The sequence below is a fragment of the Molothrus aeneus genome, chromosome 1 (assembly GCF_037042795.1).
Source record: "Molothrus aeneus isolate 106 chromosome 1, BPBGC_Maene_1.0, whole genome shotgun sequence".
Lineage (NCBI taxonomy): Eukaryota > Metazoa > Chordata > Aves > Passeriformes > Icteridae > Molothrus > Molothrus aeneus.
In genome coordinates, this window is record NC_089646.1 from 15,523,323 (window position 1) to 15,546,259 (window position 22,937).

At 41.7% G+C, this 22,937-nt stretch overlaps 1 long non-coding RNA gene across 1 annotated transcript in view; it reads right to left on the minus strand.

Moving 5' to 3' along the window:
• Nucleotides 1–387: 387 nt before the first annotated feature.
• Nucleotides 388–22,937, minus strand: part of LOC136557739 (uncharacterized) — a 69,455-nt gene continuing 46,905 nt past the window's right edge. Inside the window, exon 3 of the long non-coding RNA XR_010783789.1 lies at nt 388–429. This is a non-coding gene — a long non-coding RNA (uncharacterized lncRNA). The remainder of the gene's footprint in view (nt 430–22,937) is intronic.

Below are 22,937 nucleotides of genomic sequence, written 5' to 3' on the forward strand. Positions count from 1 at the left end.
AATCCACCCACTTCAGCCACCTGATTTACAGGCAGGTGAGTGTTCCAGGCTGGTTCACACTGGATGTCTGTACTCTGTCCATGCCATGCAAGGAAAAACGGGCATTAAAATGGGCATTGCAATGGCAGGAAGCTCAGTGCACAGTGGGACTTTCCCTTTAGCAATGTCAGCTAGAAAATTTAACATTACTTTAGAGGCAGTTGGTGTTTTCAATGCTTGATCAAAGCATCTGCTCTGTACAAAAGCTTGGTCCTGTGAGAGGGCCAATAATCACTTTTCCTGACAAAGGATAAATGTAGATGCAAGCAATGAAAGTTACTGCAACCAGCCATCTTCACTGGGCTAGAAAAACTCAACCTTACCTTAATGCTCTCTTCCTTAGGAGTAGTCGTGAAGGCTTAAATCTGATTGAGTTTCCTTTGGCAAAATCTGTGAAATAGGAAAAAAAAAATCACATCAATTTGAAGATTCTGCAATAAATGGGGAACTTTTGGTACGCTGGGTTTCCAAGCATAACCTTTTTCCCCTGCAAAAGACTGTGCAGAGGCCTTCTCTCCAAGCAAAGGAGCACCAGCTGGCATGTCCAAGATGGTGAAAAACCAAAGCTTTGCAAAAATGAGTACAGACAGTAGACACATCAAAAGCATCAACACTTCATGGAGCTGCCATGTTCTATTCCTAATATTTGTGGTGTAGCAATACAGCCTGAGGTGATCATTTAAACTCACTGTTTACCAGCTTATAACGTGGACAATGGACATGTTTATGAAGCACTCTGCACACCAGAAATGCTGCAAGCAGCAAGAGCCTTTTTGGCTGCAGCCTGGCAATACCATAAAAACTGCATATTCACTGAAGAAGCCAAGAGACATCCAGCTGAGGATCTGTTGCAACAGTATTACACCATCCATGACAGAAATGTTTCTGAAGATTGTCTACTGTTTGGAAGCTCCCTTTTTTTTTTTCCTGAACAGCCTTACAACATGCATTTCACAGAAGAACTCACGTTTACACTGAGAGCAAAATTGCAGTCTTATGTTAAAGAGGCATGTAATACAAAGCCTCTGGGTTCCCAAAACTGTGTGAACCATAACAAGCAATGGACAATCTCCCCACCCTCTCCTAGATTAAACTTTTTAATTTCTGCAATCAAGTGCATCACCAGAGGGTCTAAATGATGACCAGTGGCAAGAGGGAACAGTGCTCCAAGCACCCTCTCCCTCCATTCAGTGAGGATGCAACCAAGACACCCCAGAGCTCTGCCAGCCAGGGAGCAGGTCCTGGTCTGGGACTGCTGTGCAAAACCACATGGAGCTACTGACAACTTACTCCCAATGAAAAATTGCCTTCCATCCCCATCTGTATTAAATCTACTACTCAAGACCCTACATTAATAAACAGTTGGTCACTGACACAGCAATCATTTAATTTTTCAAAAACAGACCCAGACTTTAGAACACAGTCCAGACTTTAGAACAATTCAGTTGCAGCTACACTCCTATTACTCTACCTCAGAGCTGAGATTTAACTATTTCAAGGAAGACCTAACTGCAAAACCAAATTTTTTTGCTTATGCACAGTATTTTAAGTCTGGGTAGAATGTCTCTTATTTTTGCAGAAAGGGTTTAATGAAACTTATTATAGCTGACAATATGGGTCTTAATTTAGAGAAGGTACATTTTGTCTGAGCATTTCAAAACTTCTTATCCTCTTCCATTTCCTTCTGCCATCTCTACAGGTATAAAAATTGAAAAAACTTTAAAAAAGTAACAGAAGAAAAGATGATTTTAACAACTTGATACAGAAGTTAAAAATGTGCAAAAAGGCATTTTCTAGGCATCTGCTCCAGGTCAGTGCAGATTTCAAGCAGCTTTGATAATAACAGTCTTCAACTTTAATAGGCAACTTTTCCTGTTTTTGTTAACATTAATTTTCTCTTTCCATTAAGTGGAGAATAAAGCACATAGATTACACAAAAACATCTTGTTAGATCAAAACAGAATATTATAAGAAAAACAGTGTGAATGGTATATAAATCATTATATTTTACACTACAGAATTAAAAAGAATACTCTTAGCCATATGGATCCTCTAAAAAGGCGAGATTTACATTACTTTGAGAGGACTGTGCACTAACTTCCAAAGCCCAGCTCAGTATCAGCTTAGCTAATCAGAACCAGGCATATCTTAAATTTATGGCTGTTCTAACAGGATGCAAACCATCCTAGAATTATTGGCACTGGAACAGCTGTCCACCATGAAAACCACAAGCAGACCACAGAGAAATTCTGCCTAGCCCAGCCAAAACTGGGGAGGGAATATGAGAAGGGAAGAAAGGAGCCTGCATTGCTTCCCTGGGAGCAGAGAGGGAGAAGGGCTGCTAGGAGGGGCACATCAGCCAGTTTGGCTCTTGCACCCCTTAAACACATTCAGCAACATTCATACACACCACATCTTTAATGCCTCAAAATCATCTTAAAACTCTGCTGTGCTTCACAGGGGTGAGTCCCAATCTTCCCCCACATCCCAAACACAGAAAAACTTAGCAGACAATAAAATTCCATTACAGAGTTTTGATATTTTATGTATTTCCTCCTGTTCAAATTAAACACCATGTGGGGGGGATTAAAGTCCAATAAAACTTACTTACCACAATATGGAAGTCTTAAATACAAACACAGGAGGAAAAGTAAACAACTCTGAATCAAAAGACAATAAATATGCCCACAAAAGAAACATCAGTTTAGCAGAGTCTTATTCAATGGTTAATTTAAAGATAAAAAAAACCACCCTCACGGTACTCTATAGACAGAAAAAAAACATTTACAAAAGCATTTTGTTCTGCTTTTTACTGAAGAATTCTAAACATGTTCATAATCATATTATAGCAATTTAAAATATTTTTATTCAAAAATAAGAGTATCTTTACTGAAGTGTAAATCAGACTTGCTCACAAGTTTAACCATTTGTTCAGTCGAGTTCCCTCTCTCTTAGGCACAAACTACCCGATAAAACCACTATCTATAATTTAATATGTAGGAAATTTAAAATGAACAAGCTAAAAAGAAAAAGTAGCTATAACCTTCCAGCATTACTCAGTATATTTAAAGGCCCTAAGTCGGTGGCATGCTAAGCTAATTAAAAGATCCATCTAATCGGATCTTTCAAAAGTGTCCTTTAGGAAATAACAAAATAGCCTGGGTGACTAACTGCATACTGATTGCTAAAGTACCTAATGCAGCTGCAGGAGAGCCAGTCAAACAACATTTACACATGCAGACATACATATGAGAGATTAAACACACACAAACTGCATTTTCTCTTATCTGCTTGGAAGTCTTACCTTGCTCCTCAGAGTATTTAACATTTCCCAAATAGGTGGAGATCCAAGGATTTCTGAACATGGTTGCACAAACAAAGGATTCGGCAAAGAGAAACTACAATAGCAGCTAATTCTGAAGCAGGCACAGCCCTTAGGCCTGTCTTAGCAATATCGTGTAGAGATTTTTCATAGCACAGGACTGGAGCTGTCAGGCTCTGCGTCCCAGGGAGTACAGTAAATGCATAGCAATAGGCTGCAAGCCGGAGCAGCTCAAGCCAGTAATCAGATTACGAACAGAAATTAGGCACATGAATGCTAAAACAGATTGGGCAGTGGTGATTGGGAGATTTATAATATTACCACTTCAAAGATCCAGCCAAATTGCACATTATATTCCTGCAAAATGAATGCAGAACCCCTGAATCCTCATATTAAGAAACCAACCAAACAAAAAAACCCCCAACAACAACAGAAAAAATGTCGAGAAGAGGAATAATTCCTTCATATCTCTAATCAGGATAAACTGCAGTGCTTATTTAAGAGAAACAGCACCCAGGCTGCCAAAAAATGGACTCTGATAATCATAGCATTATGCTTAAATGTTTTGCCTAACTATTAGTTGGAACATTTAAAATAGTCAAGATTTATGGATAACATATGAGCAAAATTACTGGTGGGGGTAGGGATTTAAGAACAGACACCACAGCTCCAAATATTTTAATTCGAGACAGAAGGTGAAAAATTGCACTAAAGTACTGTCTAGCTACCTTTTTTTTTATTAAACAGATTTGATGGATTTTGGATTGAAGAGCTGGAACCCTTTTAGCTAATTTTGAGAATCTGGAAATATTTGTTTGCAATGGTGCAATAACCCTAGCTTAGTCGCTCACACTGAACTACCTGATGGTCTAACACAGACACAAAGAAGCATTAAATGTGTGATGGAAACAGGTCCATGCACTTAACCCCATCCAAACAGATAGAGATGTCTATCAGCTTCCCTCCAACAGATTCTTCCCTTCCAAAATATTTTAGCTACTATCAGTATCAGGCTAAGAGAGCTGGGGTGGTCCAGCATGGAAGAGGTTCCAGGGAGACCTTAGCGCACCTTCCAGTACTTAAAGGTGGCCACAAGAGAGCAGGAAAGGGACTTTACAAGGACCTGTAGATAGGACAAGGTGTAACGGCTTTAGGCTGAAGAGGGGTAAGTTTGGATATTAGGAAGAAATTCTTTACTGTGGGGGCGGTGAGGCCCCTGGAACAGGTTGTCCAGAGAAGCTGTGAATTGCCCCATCCCTGGAAGTGCTGAAGGCCATGCTGGATGGGGCTTTGAGCAACCTGGTCTGGTGAAAAGTGTCCCTGGCAGGGGGGTTGGAATGAGATGATCTTTAAGGTCCCTTCCATTCCAAACCATTCTATGATTCTATGTGTAGAAAACTCTCCACAGGATTGGGGTTGTCAGGACCATGAAAAGGCAGACTAGAAACACAAGTTTTTGACTATTGAAGTTCTTGACTATTCTTACCTGTTTTTTTGATGCCTGGTACAACAGAACCCTGATCTATGCTGGGAAATGTACAGACAAGATATGAACAATGATGCTGTGAAAGACTGCAAAACCACAAGAGAAAAACATACTCTATCAAAAACCTATTAATGGCTGTTGGCTCATCATGAAGTTGTATTTAGCCTATCTAGGTCATCAAAACACTGTTCTTCATGCTAACAAGTTACTGCAATGGATAGAAGAACATGCATTCCATCTTGTCTAATGCACCTGATATTTGTTTTAATATATTTATTTTTAAAAACATAAATCATGTTGGAGTCAATCTAACCAAAGCACCTTTTCTTAGCTGATCTTTCAACAGTCCAGAGCTCCCTGGAACAACAGTCACCCAACACAAGGAATATGGCCTTGAAGCCTCTGACTCATCAAGTAACCTTCTCTGTTCAGAAATATTTGATGGTACATACCATGTTTCTTTTCTTTGCCTGTAACCTTGCCACCTCTCATGTTTAATTCTAACCACTCCCAGCACTACCAACAGAATACAAACCAACACTGCTGTGCACTCCTGACCAGCTGTGAAGTCCTCCATGTACTTGAGTCTAATATATACAAAAAATGTAATCTGTTGGCACTAGTCCAAACCTGCAATTAACATGAAAATCTGGTGCTTTATGGCCTAGGCATAGGTGCAGGTGTGCTTAAAACACAAAAATAAGATGAGGCAGAACTTACTAAGGAGCTGCTAATAATAGTTCATGGGGAAATTCTGGACCAGGATATGCGTTGGTATAGCAACAAGACACACCCTGCCCCCAAAAAATAACCTTATTTCTCAACCTTGCCTGTCTGAAGACTGTTTACCTGATCTTGTGAATAGAGGAATTATTACATGGAGCATTTTTAACCACCTGTAACTCACCTGGTCCACAGTAAGGGAAATTTCTGATAAAGCTCAGGTAAACACCACTTGTTTGATAAATATTGTGTCTGCAATCTTTAGCAAGGTTGAAGGAGAAGTTAAACTTGACAGCTGAGCTGATGCAATAGCTCAAGGCTGCCAATAAAGACAGCCCAAGCCATCGTTCCTCCTGCTGCAGCACCTCTGCTAGCTCCTGCTCCCCTAGTGACCCAGCCTCACAGCTACAGTGGTGATAAATATTCCCCTTCATTTTTGCTGGGCATGCTTTTCAGGAGGTGCCAGAACAAAGAAAAAGGCACAAGATCTTATGATTAGTAAAAGGGATCAACTCTTCTGGCTAACAAAGGAGGTGAGCTCAGCTCAAATGTCACCCTCCTGTTTGGCAATGTCCCCTACAACAAAAGGAGGGGTACAGTTGTTTTTGTGGAGGGCAGGGTCAGGCTTCCCCATTGCTCTGCTATACATCATCCTCAACATTTTGTCCTGGTGAATGAGGTGCAGAAGGGAAAGCACAGAGAGCTGCAGAAAGACAGGAAAACTCTGGAATGCCTTTCACAATTGTGTAATTTTTTAAACAGGCTCTTGCTTGTGCTGTTCAGATCTGCCTGCAGCACACAGTAAGAAGCCAGTCTCTCCAAGTGGTCTGGCTCCCACCTGGGAAGAAATATCTGTGATAGGCTTTGGTGCAAATAGCACTCCTTTTCCTACTGTATACAGCTGGCAGGTCAAGAATCCAGGGAATTCATGGGTCCAAAGAGAGGTATTATAGGGGAAAGTAAAATATTCAGTGAAAAAAAGAATCTCTATCAAGCTCTTCACAAAAGTACCTAGAGTTTGGCTTCAAGATCTCTTCACATTTGGTTGGAAGGTGATCATCAGCCATTGCTCCATGCACAGGACCTATGATTTAACTTTCCTGGCACTGCTGTTGATACTGAAACTGTGCTGCTGTGCAGAATCTGCAGTCCAAGAGTTCATTCAGTGTTGATTGAAGATGAGGGGTATGTGTCAACACTGCTTCCAATATTAAAACTCTTGAGATGTTGGAGCCTTTGGGTATTACAACAATGCTATGCACTTCACACAGATCATTTTGAATACTGAACTGTAGGTAAGTGACCACTTCTGTCCCTCTTTCCCACCAAAAAGGGATCACCTGTCACAAGAGGAGTCTCTGTGCTGGCCCTTAACCAGCTCTGGAAGTGGAGAAAAACAGGGTGCAAAACCAGTAAGTGAGTAGAGTCAACCAAGGGTATCAAGAAAAGAAGTCTTGGATTTAGCGTTTTGCCGCTTGTTTGAAAACAGCAGGTTTAAGAGCAAATCTTTCCCAGAAGAAAAGAAGTTAATCTCCAAATACTCAATGAAGAAAGGGGGAAGAGCAGTTTGTCCTTCAAAAATGACCCAGTCTCCAGGACCCACAAGTGTGCTCAGCCAAACTGTGTTATCAAGGCTGTGCTACAAATCGGTAGTAATGTTCTTGTCCCCCTCTGCCATCATTAATTCTTCAGCATTAGCAGCTTCCAACATAAGCAAACACAGAGAGAACAACACTCCAGCCTTCAGGAAGGGGGGCAGCCCAGCGGGAAGCTAAGTTTGCAGTCATCTGGGCTTAGAGCTCGAGGTTAAGCATGTATACATTTCAAATCTGAGACTGCTCATGAAAGACCAGCTGGCAGTTAAATATTGTTCTGAAGCTTCCCACAGGAAGAGAAGGAAAATATCTTCCTTTTGTCTGGCAAAACTAATAGCTCTAATCAAAGCTGGAGTTTAAACGACTTGAAAAACACTTCTCAACTTCCAGGCCTGCCAGCCCCAAAGCACTGAGGAGTTATGAACCAGGTCCCACCAGCTCAGGCCTTTTTTCCTCTCAAATTTTGATCACTTACGAATTTATATTTAGAAGTGTTTAGAAGTGATAAAGAGAGGTAGATACTTTGTTGTGACTTGCAGTTATCATAAAAGCAAAAATCAAAGAAGCCCATGACAGCTGTTTGAAGAGAAGCTAAAAATAATATAAAATTTTAAAGAAATCAACAACGCAGAGGAAAGAAAACCCACAGTGACTGCATGAAACTTTCTGCAAATATGCTAGTTATGGAAACAGGAGTCTGAGCCACACAGAAAACTGAGATGTATAAATGATGATCTTGTATAAATGTAATGATGAAGTCATGTTTTCATCTACTCTTCAAGGGTAGAGATCTAAAGGAGCTCATGAATTTTATTCAACTGCTCCTCTGGCCAAGGTGAGCATCCTTGGATTAGCTAGTCAAAATGAGCTGTGCCAAGATCTGAGATGCTGTGGATGATTGCAGGAATGAAGGTCAGAACACTGGGCTAAATCAGACCACTCTTTTCCATCAGTCCACCTGGCCTCCCCTCCCAGGCTGCAGGCTTCTTGCCCACTCCATGCCATCCTGTCAGTTTTTGGTATTCAGGCATAACTTTCCAAAGGAATGTGGCAAGGCACTCCCTTTTCTTATTTCCCCTTCCTCCCAGCCTCCAGCAATCTCTGCCAAGTTGTTCAAGAAGTCAGCCCAAAGCTGAAGGACAGGTCAAAAATCTCCCAGAAGATAATTTCAGTAGTACAATCACTTAAAAGCTCAAGTCATGTCCCAGCAGCCCACTTTGCAATCACAGTACATATTCTGAGTTGGCAATGCCAGTCAGGTTTGTCTTCTCCATGCAAACCCCATGTATGTGGGGAAGCAGTATCTTCTTATTTCTTAAATTGAGGCCATTTTTATTAACTTTAAAAATAGGATAAAGTTTCCTGACATGGTGTCATCACTCCAGCAGAAAGCAAATATAATCCTCTCCAAATAATCATCCTGGCAAAATTATTTATGTTTGGCCAGTAATTGTGCTTTGGACAAGTCTTCAGTTTAACTTCAGCACTGCATTCCTTGTGTAGTGTACTTCAAAACAGGTCATATGCAAAGAGATGAAAAAAGCTGATCAGAAAGATCAGCTTTATAAAAAGGGGACTGAGGTTTGTAGTACAAAATGTGTTGAAAGAACATGAATGGTCTTTTTGTACTGGCTATTTAGTAATGTGCTCTGGGAAAAGGAAGAACAACAGGTATTTTTGTACCTGCACTAGAAATTCCCATCTCCAGGTTACTATTTCAGATTTCACTCCACTCATTAATATTGGCAATTAATTACCCCTAAAAGGAGATTTTGGTTATCTTTCAGTTTTGGAGCACATTTCAGAATAAGGAACATCCCTACCTCTCATATCACTGTTCACAAAACTGCATGACAAGACTGTAGCATAATTAAAAGCTGTCCAAGGTTTTCCTCTTCAGGAGTAGGATCAGACTAGAGGAGCTCCTTCAAGGAAGTTCAAAGGCCAGATGCCCTTTTCTCATGTGGTAAGCAGATATATCAGTGGGGCACATTATCTGAATTCAGTCACACCTATCTGTCTCTGGGCCCAAAGCAGAAGATGTCAGGTGTGAACACAACCATTTCTGCACTGAACAAATGGCTGGAAAGGGGGATAAGGCAGGAACTCCTCTCCCAGCAATACAGACAATCTCAATCATTAAACAGCTCAAGGACTTTGAGGAGACATGGCATTTCACCCAGCAAAAGAGCACTGCAGAGCATTGCACAGCACAGCTGTCTGTGGAGCAGCTGCAGCTCAGACTCTGAAGGCCAGGGTTAGTCAGAGCTCGTGGACATCCTTCAGTGGAATCATGAAGCCTCAGCTTCTTCTTTGCTGTTGCAGTGAACAAGAGCTTTGCTGCTAAGACGGCCCCAGGCTTAAACTGCTGCTGGGAAACTGTTAAACTTGTGTCCCTCAAAAACAAGCAGCCAAGGTTTCTAGGACAGGTTTCCCCATCTTCTGACACTTCCAGTGTCTGCAACCAGTAAGAGGTTGTCTCCTTGCCTGGAGCAGCAAGTGGCCCCATGCAGTTAGGTGCCACAAAAAGCCCTGCCACACTACTGAGTTTTCTCCTGGCTGTACTTGAACACCTCTGCACGTGTGTAAAAGCCCTATAAGGGAGCAGAGAGAGGCATGCATACCCTAAGTTATAACAAAGTTCTTTGGCTCTTTGTGATAGTCATCTAAGGAAAACACCAATTATGTTTACCACTGTGATGTGACATTTCACAGGCCACAACCTATCCCTGCATACTTACCCTGAAATATAATTTTTCAAGCCTCAGGCAGACAGCATCCTATCCTTGCAGACAAGAAATACATGACCCCAGCTCCCATCCTGTTTATGGCATGTTGCAATGCTTTCTCAGAAAATTAAATATTTATTAAAAGAAATAAAGAAAAATGTATGCTTTATTCAAGAGCTGATGGTCAAGGTAGGACAGCTCAACTGCCAGTACTGTCACTGCACTATGAAAAAAGCACATGTACCAGGCTTAATTTGCAACCAGCATGGCTAAGCAAAAATTAAAGAGGAAAAATAGCTAACCCAGTGATGCTGCAGTTCTGGAGTCTGTTCTCTAGAGAGCAGGTTTCAATTCATGGCAGCTATGGCGTTTTTCTTTTTATTGCCCTCATTGACTCCCAAGGCCCCTGCAAAAATCACCAACATTCCTGGTGCTCAGGGGGGTACCAAGAAGTTAATCACAAGTCAGATCTGAAGAGCCTTCCCAGAGCTGCCTGGGAAAGTTCGCACAGCATCTGCTTGTCTAAATCTATGGAGATTGCACTAAAGGAAAAACGTAAATACTTTTTAAAAGGCTTCTTCCATGTGAAAGTCAGATTTTATGAGGTGGGTATGAAGCAGCCTAGCTTAGTCCCGGTCTGTACACAGACAGTGGGTGCCAATATACCCTTTCTTCTGGGAGCAAGATAATTGTTTTAGCCAGTAAAAATCAGTTTTCCAATAAAGGGCATAAAACTGCATAATAAGAGAGGAGAAACAAGTCCCAAAGTCATTTAAAAAAATAAATAAATAGCTCCTCTTAGTCCAGTACTCCTCTGAAAGCAGGCAGTGCCAGGAATGAAGACACCCTTCCCAGCAAAGGCCGACAAGGTGTTTTCAGTATATGGAATGGCAGCATGAACTGCCTTACTAAGGTTATAAAAACGTGCTAGGAACAGAACTACAGCCACTACCATTTGCACAAAAGGATTTCACTTTTCAAAGCCACCTCTGGCACTGCTGTTGCCACTTGCAGGCAGGGAGCAGCGGCAGTGGCAGGCTCAGGCACAGCAGCTCGCTGCCAGCGCCGCGGTTCTGGGCCGCATCTCCCGGGGTCTGCGCCGGATCTGTTCTGGGCTGCGCGGCTCACCCAGCCTGCTCCGTCCCCAGACAGGCTCTGCAGCTTGCCTAATAAGGCCAGGCGTGAGTTGACTGGCTGCCTTAGAGGTCACCCAGTGTTTACCTTGCGAGCCAGCGGCAGCTGGAGCCTCGCAGCCCTCCTCTGCTCCATCCCCGCCCTGGCAGGGCCGCGGCAGCCGGGGCACATCGGCACTGCCGCTGCAGCTGAGGGGGACACGCTGTGGATTCACCACACAGCATCAAACCGCAGGGAGTGCAGGCACAGCTTCCACCACAGCACGCTGCAGGACCACTAGACTGAAAAAATAATCAGGTTTCTCACTGCATGAATTGCTCGAAAGTAGGGCAGCGGTGTAGGTATGAACAGCCACCTTCACAGCTCCAAGGCAGCAGACAGGTACTTGTCAAACACCAGAACCAAGGGAACTAGATGAAAGCAAGGCAGAGATACTCATTTGAGCACTACTATTTAATTATGTATTACTCTTGATCAGTTATGGTGAGACTCACTGCAATTCAGACAGATGGCTTCAAAAGTAATAATTTACCCTCCACAAAAATAGCTATCCGGCCAAATAAAAAATCTCTTCTTCTGCTGCTTCCCTTGTGATTCAGTCTCTTTTCTCCTTTACACCACTTCTAAGGCAACATCAAGATGCCACATTTGGGCACTGTCCCACCCTCTTTCCCAGCACAGTGTGAGGAAAGCCAGGAGACAGCTCTGTGGTTAGGGCTGGCAGGCAGAGGAGAGCAGCACAGGTCACCTCCGACCACAGCACTGCCACGAGACCCCTGCGAGGGGACACACACAGTGGCTTCTCCCTTCAGGTCAGTACAGACAATGCATTTCCATCCCTCATCAAAACCACCTTGTAAGGTTCAAATACCTATGCAGTACTATCAGATAGAATGATGTATTTATCATGTGATTCAGCTAGAAAATTGTCTTGAGCACAGGGAGTAAAACTAAGCTATGATTATCACCCTACTGAAGTAACCAAACTATCACAGTTATGTCCTGCTCCTCCTATGAACCTGAGGTTCACACTATTATAATTAAAAGAGAGAAAATATATGGCCCATTCACTCTTAAAACAGTAAATTTTTTAAAAAAACAGCTGATAGTTTGTAAGCTTAGCCATTATCATTTTGGGCTGAGGCTGTGCCCAGGTGCACACACAGATCTTGGCTCAGAATTGCTGACTTTCGCCTCAGTCTGTTCTCACCCAAAATATGCTTCAGTTATACAAAGAAATGGGGCACACACATTCAAAAAGGGGCCAGTCAGACATGATTACACAAAGGTAAGTCCTAAAATAAGCCAACTCACTTTGTGTCCAATTTGCTTAGATCAGCAGCACAATATGCTCTTATAAATATCAATAATGAATGCTGGAGGAAACTAAACAACACACAAGGAATGAGAAGAACTGCTGTGTGAGCATTAGACCTGTTAAGAGTTTTAGGAAGAAGTCAAGATAGCTCTGAACTATGAAAATCAGTCACATTTCACAGACTTTCAGGCTGGGATGAGAGAAAAGCTAGAGGAAACTGCTTTGCTAGAGGAAATGGGTTCACCTATTAATTTCAAGTCTCTCTGAATAGACACTGACAAATGCAAAGTACCAGGGGAGCACTACTTCTGCTCTTGGTTAAAAAGGAGAATCTCAATAAACTTAGGCACATCTGGAAGGGAACACTCTGACACCCTCACAGGTGATTGCTTATTTGTCACCAGTTAATTTAGTTTGTGTAACAGCACGTGAGCAAAGGCTTTCCAATGCTTTTATGCTTTCACTGTTTTAATTTTAAATTGGAGATAATGTTACACGTGACTTTTCTCCATTTTAACACTCCCATTTTTCATCTTTGCTCACAGACAATATGATTTCCAAGGCAGGCTTCAGGAAGGAATTCTGGAAATGCAGCATTAGCTCCTCCCTTGTGCTAGAGATGGGGGAAAAGGTAGAATAAACATTTTTTAAAATCTGTATTCTGAATATTTTAAATGCAAAAGGTGGTAGGGAAGTGGTAGGGAAGTCACCCACATGAAGAAACCTGGCTTTTTCACTGCTCAGCACAATGCACAGTTACTGCAGCCAGTTAAACCTGACTGGTGCAGAGCTGGGGAGTAAAATTCTCATTGAACTGTTCAAGAACAGGCCAGAAAAGCAATTTCAGCAAAATCTGTACATGCATAGCAAAGGTGATGCTGAAAGAGCAGAATAATGGCTCACATACGACCTCTGCTTAAATCAAGGCTGAAGAATACTTTCCACACTCAGTCCCCCAAAAAGGCCACCTCCTCCAGTGACCTTACAAGAATCAGCTGCCACCCCAGCCCTCGGTCACAGGAGAGGAAACACATCCACCATGTAATCACCAGCTATGTGCTGCAGGCACACTTCACTGAGAAGACAGATGGGGTTTCAGTGAGGTAATGGGGCAGTGTTCTTCCCCTGCTCTACAGATGGTCAGTTCAAGCTCCAAAGTAAAACATCATGACTTTGTTGAAATGACAAGTGAGCAGAGAGAACAGCCTACAAATGAAAGAACAAGGGCAGTTCCTTGGGGAGCCAAGAGGTTTGTTACAGTCCAGGTTCTCATGAGGAGACAGGGAACAGCCCCCAGGGCTGGTGCAATATTGATGCCTGTGTGATGGCTGAAGAGAATGCTCAGTCCCACCCCAGCTTTTACCGACACGTGGAGGAGCTCAGCTGCATTTGCTCCAAATTTCCTCTTCCCAAGACTAGAGCCACCATTCCCAGCTCTACTCCTTTTAGTCTCCCAGCTCTCATCTTTGTCAATCCCTCACTTCTTATTTTATTTCTCCTGCCTTCTGTATACTTCCACCTTCTTCCTGTAACCCATTCTATGGGTAATTCCCCTGCATTTCATTCTTCAGTGTTTCCAAATGTACTTCCACTTCTCCCCTGGCTCTTCTGCTTTCACTGCAGATTCTCCCATTAGAGACCCAGTCTCCTCAGTGGCCCTCTTAACCCACTTCATTTCATCTTCTGCATAAACCCAGCCATCTGTTTGAGAAGGGTTTTGTTTTCCTTCTCCAGGAGATTTCAGTAAAGGTCTGTCCAACCTAGCACACTTTATTAGGAGAGAACTGATCACAGGAAGCTAAGGAGCTGTTTTAGTGAGAGCTGAACCAACTGCACTGCACAAAGCTTAACTTCAGCAGCACACTGTGGAGCAGCCAATAACCAGAAGGTCACAGTGTAAACATGCTGATACTCTTGGACATTTTTTTCTTGCAGGTAGATTCCCTTCATCAGTCAACTTGTTTGTCCCATGAATAGCATCAAAGGAATGCTGCACTGTTTCAAGAGGCACTAAGCATGTGTAATGGAAAGAGACATCCCTTAAAAAAGAGAAAAGACAGGCAGCTTGAACAAATTAAGAGCTGGAAAGAAAGGACTCCCTTGATGTCTTAATGGCCATTGGTTGTTACAGTAATACACCAACAACCAGTTACAGAAAGGGTGCTGGACTAGAGCCTTGCGAGACAAAGAAAAAATACCTTGCCTTGCAAGGTATTTGTCTAAAAGTGAGGCAAAATCCCTGCTGAGGAACAGTGTATAATCATCAAAATCACAGACAAGCACAGTACAATGTCTCCTAGCACAGTGGGACACAGCCCTGTGCCAGGGGATGCTAAAGAATGCCCAGTCCCTAGGACCTCAGCAGGGGCTGCAAACCCCAGCAGGGAAATGGGGTATCTTCTGCAGTAAGACTTCTCTCTGTCACACCACACTGTCTCCAAACCCAGGACCTTGCAGCTCTCAGGGGAAATGAGACATTGCAAGCTTTGGGGAATTTTGGGTACAGGGACCCTAGAAAGCTCCATTGTTAAATGCCCCATCATCCTCACACGCACCATAAAGGGCCCAGAGTTCGTGATTCAAGCAAGGAAAGGCAGCTGTTCATGAGCCTCAGTATCTTGACAGAGCTTGTACTGGACAGACACACATGAAATTCATGCACTGAGTTTATTGTCAGCACAGAGTTCTGCCCACAGAGTCTACAGAAAGGCATTCTTATGGCATGAAGACAGTCCTTCCTACACCAGGGAGCCTCTGGGAGCCATTTGGGAACTTCACTTCAGCCCACCAGCACTACTGGCATATTCAATATGAAGTTCTGTATCTACATTCCACACAAAGGATGTTGAAGTCCAAGCAAGATGCTCGTTTTCCTCACTGCCTTTCTATACCTGGCCTGACTTGCAAGTGCTAATGGAAAAACTGAATAAAATACAGCAGTAGAAGAGTTAAGTAATCCAGCAGCTTCTGTAAATGATTTAACAATTTGTAGTGCAGTTGAGCATACACATAGACTGCTTTGACTTAAAAAAATCATGTTCATAAATAGTCAAGTAAACAATAAAAAAAAAGGCTCAGTGAAGGCTACATTTTAGGACATTCAGACTATCTTGTAAAGATACTGTTTGCCAGTGGCTGAAAGTCAAACAGCAGCAGTATTTCAGACTGCCATGGAAAGTATGCCTGCATTAAAACCCAGCACAAGAAACTTTAAATCCCTGACAGCATGTGGCCATGCATGAGATCACTGTGAAAAGCTGCAACATTTTCTTGAGCTCTTTATTTTTGTTTCCTGAGAAGCCATAATCAGCAGTTTATACCCAAAGTCTAGATGTAAAGTCAGCACAGGCTGGACTAAGTCCAGGAGTTGCATTAGTTCACAATATACAGGAGAAGAACAAAATCCTATCCAAGGAGACCCAGAGCACTAGAATGCTATTTAATGAAGGCTGAACAAGACTAGAGCACTGCTCTAGTGAGGGCACTATATAGGGATTTCACTGGGATACCATAATTTCATTTTTATAGTCAAATTCTCACTTTCTGCCCTCAAGGGTATGTGTGCATATGTGTGAAAGTATCCTATTAAACAATTTGGCTTTATGAAAGTTCTCAACTGGTTCCTTTTTTGAGAGCTTTTTTTTAGCTAAGTAGTAGTATCATTATTACCTGCAAGTCATTATGAAGAACAGTGTGTGAGCATCCAGTTTCTAGTATTTCAAGGGTCTGTGGGTGCATAAAACACACCTGCATAGAAACTGGGTTTTATAGGAAGAAATGTTTTGTTGGTTGGGCTTTTTTAGATTTTTTTTTCATCTATTGACTATTAGAACATTTTATGTGAGAATAAACATGCAACTTACCTATCCTGCCATTTTGTCTTGCAATCAGAATGCAAAGAACAGCAGAAGTCAGGTAACTTGGTAAATAATCTCAAAAAATTACTTCCGAAAACAGAAGGGGAGGGAGGAGAAAAAGGAGTAAGCTGAGGGATGCCAAGGTGAATGAGCTCTAGGAATGCCAGAAATCTACATTTAGTGTGGACTGCTCTCATGTTTTGTTTCAAAAGTTGTTTCTCTGTGGAAGTCATACTGTTAGTTATGTTTCTTTTTCGAATCAGTGAAGCAAACAACTGAATGTGTTCCAGGATCACTACTTTGTGGAAAATTCCTTAATGGTAACATCCAACAGCAAACATTGTTAAATATTGTAACAAATTTATCCCTCGCTACAAAAATGTAAAACTAACATGGTATTTCTATTTTCTTATCTACAGGGCTTAAGTGCTTCTGTTCATTGACTTTTTTTTCCTCTTTAATATCCTCTATAATGGGAAAAACAAACAAACGTGGGCTCTGTACAGAATTTTTCAGTTTTTAAAACTGGAGACTGCAGCAGGCCTTTTGCTTCCTTTCAGTTATCCTCATAAAGAGATAGGAGTTGGAAAAATACCTCAGAACAGATTTGGGCTCCAATTGAGTTGGAAGAATCTACAGCTAAGCCATTTCTATTGACTGAAATTGCTTTAATTAACTTTTTTCCCCTTCCCATTTTTAATCCCATCAAGTGTTATGCCAGCTAAATCTTTCTCTTTCCAAGCACAAGTATTATTAATTTATCATGATGGAGCCCTATAAATACTCATATTTCAATTTCATAGAGCATTCTGGCTACTTCTGCCATAAATAAAAGCTTCTTACACAACATGCAGCCAATATCTGTTAGAACTGAGCCATCACACTCCATTAAGCTGCAGTCAGATTACAGCTTTTCTGTAACTTGTTCCACACCACCTATCAGTCTAATACTGCCACTCCTTTTTGGTCCAGTACTAAAACAATATATTCATTTTATCTTCTAATATTTCCTTCCCTATGTACTTGCTACAGAGAGGCCATACTCAGTACCACCAGGAGTGGTGGTACTCCTCCTGGAGTCTAAGGGTGATCTGCTGTCCAGTGTAGGTGTTCAGGACATTTCCTGAGACTCATAAAACAGGTTACTAAAGCACTGGCAATGCTGCTGAAGTGGTAGTGGTGGAGGCCATTCACAGCTAATTACAAGTAAATTCTTGACAAATTTGAGAGCAAACCACAAAAACCTTAGCTCCAATGCTAGCCATGTGATCAAAGAGTTCTGTGACTCCAGTACCCCTAGAAGGGATATTTTAACATACTTTGATCTTTTAAAGTTTCCATAAAACTACCTTCAAGTAAGCCAAGGCACAGCCATGCCATATCCTACAACATCAAGGATCATGGAAGATGCTGCAGTCTCTCCCACTTGCTGTGTAACTGCTCCCAATACCTGACAACATTTTTCAAATTGTTGGTTCAGCAGGTTGGAGGAAGCTGCTGGCAGAGAAAGACAAATGCTATTACAGCTATACCCTTTCCTGGCAAGTAATTTATCTGGATTAGATTAAGCTTTTCTGACCTCCTCCACCTACCCAGGGCTTGGGTTAAATTCCAGGGTTACCTATCCAGCCCTGCTGTACAAATGGGACCCAGCTGAGTAAACAGCTCTGCCCTCCTAACACACAGCAGTGGGACCCAGAAAAATGAACAGCCTGGTTCCTGGGACTCCTGACACCACTACAACACCATCAATCGTTTTGACCATCATAACTGATACTGAAAGTCAGTCTGGCATGATAAAGGCAGATACTGTAACTTTAAAATACACACAGAGGTTAATTTAGGGAGCATTTGTACAGACAGCCCATTAAACATAACTAAGAAGTCAGATGAGCAAGAGAGAAGATTTTGACTTCTACTTTAACATATTTAATCTTTCATTGCTTTAACTATAATATTTATCAATTTAGGATACAGCACTACAGAAAAATATTGAAAAGCTTTTTTAAAAGTAGTTCTCCTCTGCTCTCCACAGTGTGCAGTCCAATACATACTGACAGTGAGTGCATCATCAGATCTGTACTGAAACCACATTAATAACACAACCTAGTTCAAATCTTAGAAACAGCATATTGCCAACTCTGATAGCAGCACAAATAAAGCATCTGATATTCTACAAAGCCTTGAAACCTATTTTTAAAACATTTCAACTCTGAATTTGGCTTCTGCTTGAGTAAAAGAAAAGGTTTTTAAAAAGCCCACTAGCATTCAGGACTTTTTGTTAGAATAGATTAGATCAGATTTTAGAAGCAAATACTTTGTGCTTAAAAACCCCAATAAACAATAGAGGTTTAGTTGTTGGGTTTTTTTTCTTTAAGCTCTTACCTCTACAAATATGAACTTGGTGTTAAGTAACTTCTTAAGTCAGCAGTGTAGGTAAGGATGGCAACCAATTGACAAAGAACTCCTGAAACTAATTTTGTCTTATAACGTTCCTTTAGGTAAAACCAACTATTTGTCTACAAATGACTGATGTGGCAATCATGATTCTCAAAAATCCCACAAAACCAAAACCTTACAAAGAGAGGTCAAAGAACTAAAATTTCTTATCCCCAAGATACTAAGAACAGTCATGAGCTCATCAGGTACTGGTTTTATGGCCTCCCCCTGTTTAACAGGCTGTGAAGTCCTTATCTCTTTCTACAGTATAACAATCATCTTCCCACCCTCCCTCCTCCCCTGAAGGAATATCATACCAGCCAGCTCCTCTTTGGCAGTTCAATGCATGTCTGATTAAACAGGGCAGTTTTTCATAACTTCTGTTTAACCTTGAAATCTGCTGCTTCTATTTCAGACCTGATGAAGTGCTCGTGTGCCTGCAAGCTTGGCTCATTTTTTCCCCCTATACCAGCTGGTCTAATAAATTACCTCTTCCTAACAACCTCATGTTGGCTATGTCCTTAGATCATACACAGCTAAACACTATTATGCCACTCCAAACTTGTGTTAAACCATGATAAAAAGTACTGCTGGCTTAAGAAATAATAAAAAAACCAAAATTACTCAAACTACTGCCTTGCATTACAGGTAGCCATGCACTTTGCCCACTCCTCACACAGATGAGGAAAGGATCACTTTTAAATTGTTGCTAAGAACATGAGCATTTTCTGTTTAAGCTGCTCTAAATATATAACAAAATATATAGACTGGACATTTTAGTAAGCTTGAGGTGACTCCAGGCCTGATGGTTCCCTGTCTGCCAGCGAGAATGAGTTTAAAACATGCAGTTTGCATGATTTGAATTTTAAAGCAACTTTTTTGCCGAATTTGAGAAAGGGAAGGGGGTGAGGAAGGAGCATTTTGTTGCAGAAAAATCACCTCTTTTCAATCCATGGGTAAAAAGTCCTTTCTTTAAGGTCGGGCAGTTGGAGGCTTAACTCTTGTTTCAGACATGCCTTTATTTGGAAACAATGCAGGAGCAGGCAAGGCAGGGCTTTTGCAGAGATGCTGCCTGGCCACAGGCAGGCTAACAACAACTTGGCAAAGTGACAGGCAGCTCTGCACAATCAATACAGCCATGTGCTCCTTGAACAAAAAAAACAAAACAAGCTTGGAGTTTACGGTTTGAAAAAGCAGGCAAACAAAAAACCCCCTTTGTAATTGCTTATTAATCATTAAAGGAGAGAGGCCATGCCAGAGCTCCATAGAAATCCCACAAGGATGAGGCTCACCCAGCTGCACTCTAGGGACACTGGAGCACAGGGCTGCCTCCAGGAGTGCAGGGTACCTGCTCTGGAGCACAAGCAGCAGCTCCACAGCAGAGGCCACAGCCCTGCAAGGCACAGCCAGAGCTGGCCAGGAAGTGCTGACAAAGGACTCGATGTAAAATTCCAACTGTAAAACATCATCAATGTACCAAAATGCAGGAATTCAGGGCAGCTCCCACACTGGTGTTGGCACTTGGCTGCTCCCAGCAATACCTGCAAGATGGCTCCTGGAGATCACATCCCCCTTCTTCCCACACACAGAGAAGAGACTATTTTTACACAGCCGCTGACCACTTAGACAAAAATAAATGGAAGGAAAACTTAAGGCCAGTCATCTTCTTGATACTCCTCTCTCCCAGGGATCTCAGGAACATTAGAGGCAGAGGAGACCAAGGGAGAAAAGAAGACCCCAAGAATTTGAAGAAATAACTTGGCCTCAAGTGAAAGATCACAATCTGCATTTTCTTTCTCAACCCTGCTTTCTCTCACACCAAGAAAAAATTCAGCTAGAAAAGCTGACATATATTCAGAAATTTTTCTTTTTTCTTTTGGAAAAAGAGACTCCATCGAGCTCCATTCAGGTTTTCTTCCCTACCTTCTTCCTCCCCAGTGTTGCCAAGGTCAGACACAGGAGCCATACAAAAAGGTATGAAAGCAAAACAGAAAGAGGAGGTATCTATTTAAAGGTACTTTCATCCTCTTCAGAAAAAAACCTTTTTATTCCAGAAGTTAAAGTTCACACTCTGCACAATGTTTAGCTTCTGGTTTTCCCTACACTCCTGAAGCATTGGCTCAGTGCTGTTGAACTGAGGAAAAAATATCCACTTCACTGCTGATCCCAGCACTGGGCCTGGGTGGACCACCACCACCACCACCACCCAGCCAGCCTCTCACTTCCAGCCTCTCTAGACCAGTGTTCACAGAGACATCTGGCTTCTATGACAGGAACCACTCAGACCCATCCTCTGATGCATGGTCATGAGAAAGAAGGGAAAATACTTACTGAAATATGATTTTGCTAAGGAAAAGCCCAGCTTTCCAACTAACATGGTTTTTCTTTGAAGTGAACAGATTTGTGATAAGGGTTTGGCATCTGTTCAGTTCTTCCTCTGTGACAAGCAACTTTCCTGTCTCCTGCATGGATGCAATCAGCACAGCTTTGGCTGCCAGCATGTGACATCCAAAAGCCTTTCATGCACAACAGTCTTGAACTTGGTTTTCCATCATGAAATACATCTTGCAGATGTTTGGTTTTTTTCCACCTGATCTCATGTGTAGAGGTCACATTGTTAAAGCATCCTTAGTAAGCAGGAAGAAGGTGAGCAGGACCCAGCTTCTGTGGCACAAACCCTCTTGAAGGAAAGGGACTCAAGACTGAGCAGTGTGGAAGACCTCATGCTTACTTAATCATGCAAACTGCAGGATCAGGCAAGTGATAAATATGCTTTCCTCTCAGAGCACCCCGAAGGCCTCTGTCAAAAAGGCAGCCTGTGTTTCACATCCAAAAGCAGACACTGCCTCTTTAGTCACCCTACAACAAGGGCTGCTGAAAGCTGAGGTTAAGAAATGATTTACCTTCTCTCAAGATTGCATCACATCTCACTAGACATTACCAATTTCCTGTTGTACTCCCAGAACTGATGAGAGTTCTTAGAACTATTATTTCTGATAAAATGCATTTCAAAATGTAAGACTTTTTTCATATTCGTGGTCACAAAGCATCTCTATTAGACTTACTGACTGCTGAAGAGTAGAAGAAAGATTTCAATTTCAAGGCAAGTTGGAATGATTTTCTAAATTAGCCTACACTTTCAGAATCAATTTAACCTGTTTTGAGGTTCACAGTTGCTTTCAGGCCTTTTGCTTGAATTTAAGAACTGCTTCATCAATGTTTACAATGTTTTTTTCAGGTGTTTCTGCAGCAAACCAAATTAACAAGTTTGGTTTAGATTTTAATTTTATACAACATCTAAAAAAAAAATAAATCCAAGAATTATTTTCTTCCTCTTCCTTCTATGGATTGTGCTATTAAAAGTGTCCTGTGGTAAAAATTTTGAGTTGAGAAACACGGGAATGTGTTCTTCCTTTTCACCCTTTCTATTTAAGAAAGGAAATATTATTAGAATTGGAATGGTAACATTAATTTCAGTAAGATCTCACAATTTAGAGCTTTAACCTCCTGATTCCAGGGTAGCTATAATTGTGTTCAGTAGTTTTGCCCATTGCACTACTACAAAGCCAAAATAAATGGAAAAGCCACAGAATATTCTGAGTTGCAAACAATGCACAAGGATCATTGAGTCCAACTCTGAATGGCCCACATGGGGTATGAACCCACAACCATGGCTATTAGCACCATGCTCTAACCAAGTGAGATAAGAAATATGAGGGATTGGCATTTTTCCTAGAGTTTTAATCAATGCTGTCAAAAATGCAGTAGCAACTGATTGCTGCCTTGAGTAAGTAAAGGTGGTGAAGTATTAGTATTCCCTGTAATAAGGCTCATGAACACTACAGATTGCATATAAGAATTGGCAGTTTTCAAGAGAGCCACCACAGGAGAGCAGCCCAACCCTGCAGGGCAATTTATGACAAGTGAATGAGCCAGAAACGAAAATCAATTCAGTGACAAAAGTAAGTTCAAAAGACAAACAGCAACTCAACCACTAGAAACTGATTTATTTCCACAGTAGCTGGATGTAAATACTTTCTCTTCCCTGCACTGCTAGACTTTCAGTCCAAGGAATATTTTAAGAGATTGAGAACCTACATCCAACACTGTGGCTCCCTCTGATTGTTGTATTGTGTTAAAACTATTGTGAGAGTATGTTCAGCCTAGTTAGCCAAGAACTTTACCACCTCTGTAATTAACTCTGGAATCTGACATCATCATCCCCTCAGGGTTCTCTTAAAATTTTAATAGCCTGGTTTATCAATATTCATTTGCCAGTATTACACTTCCAGGGA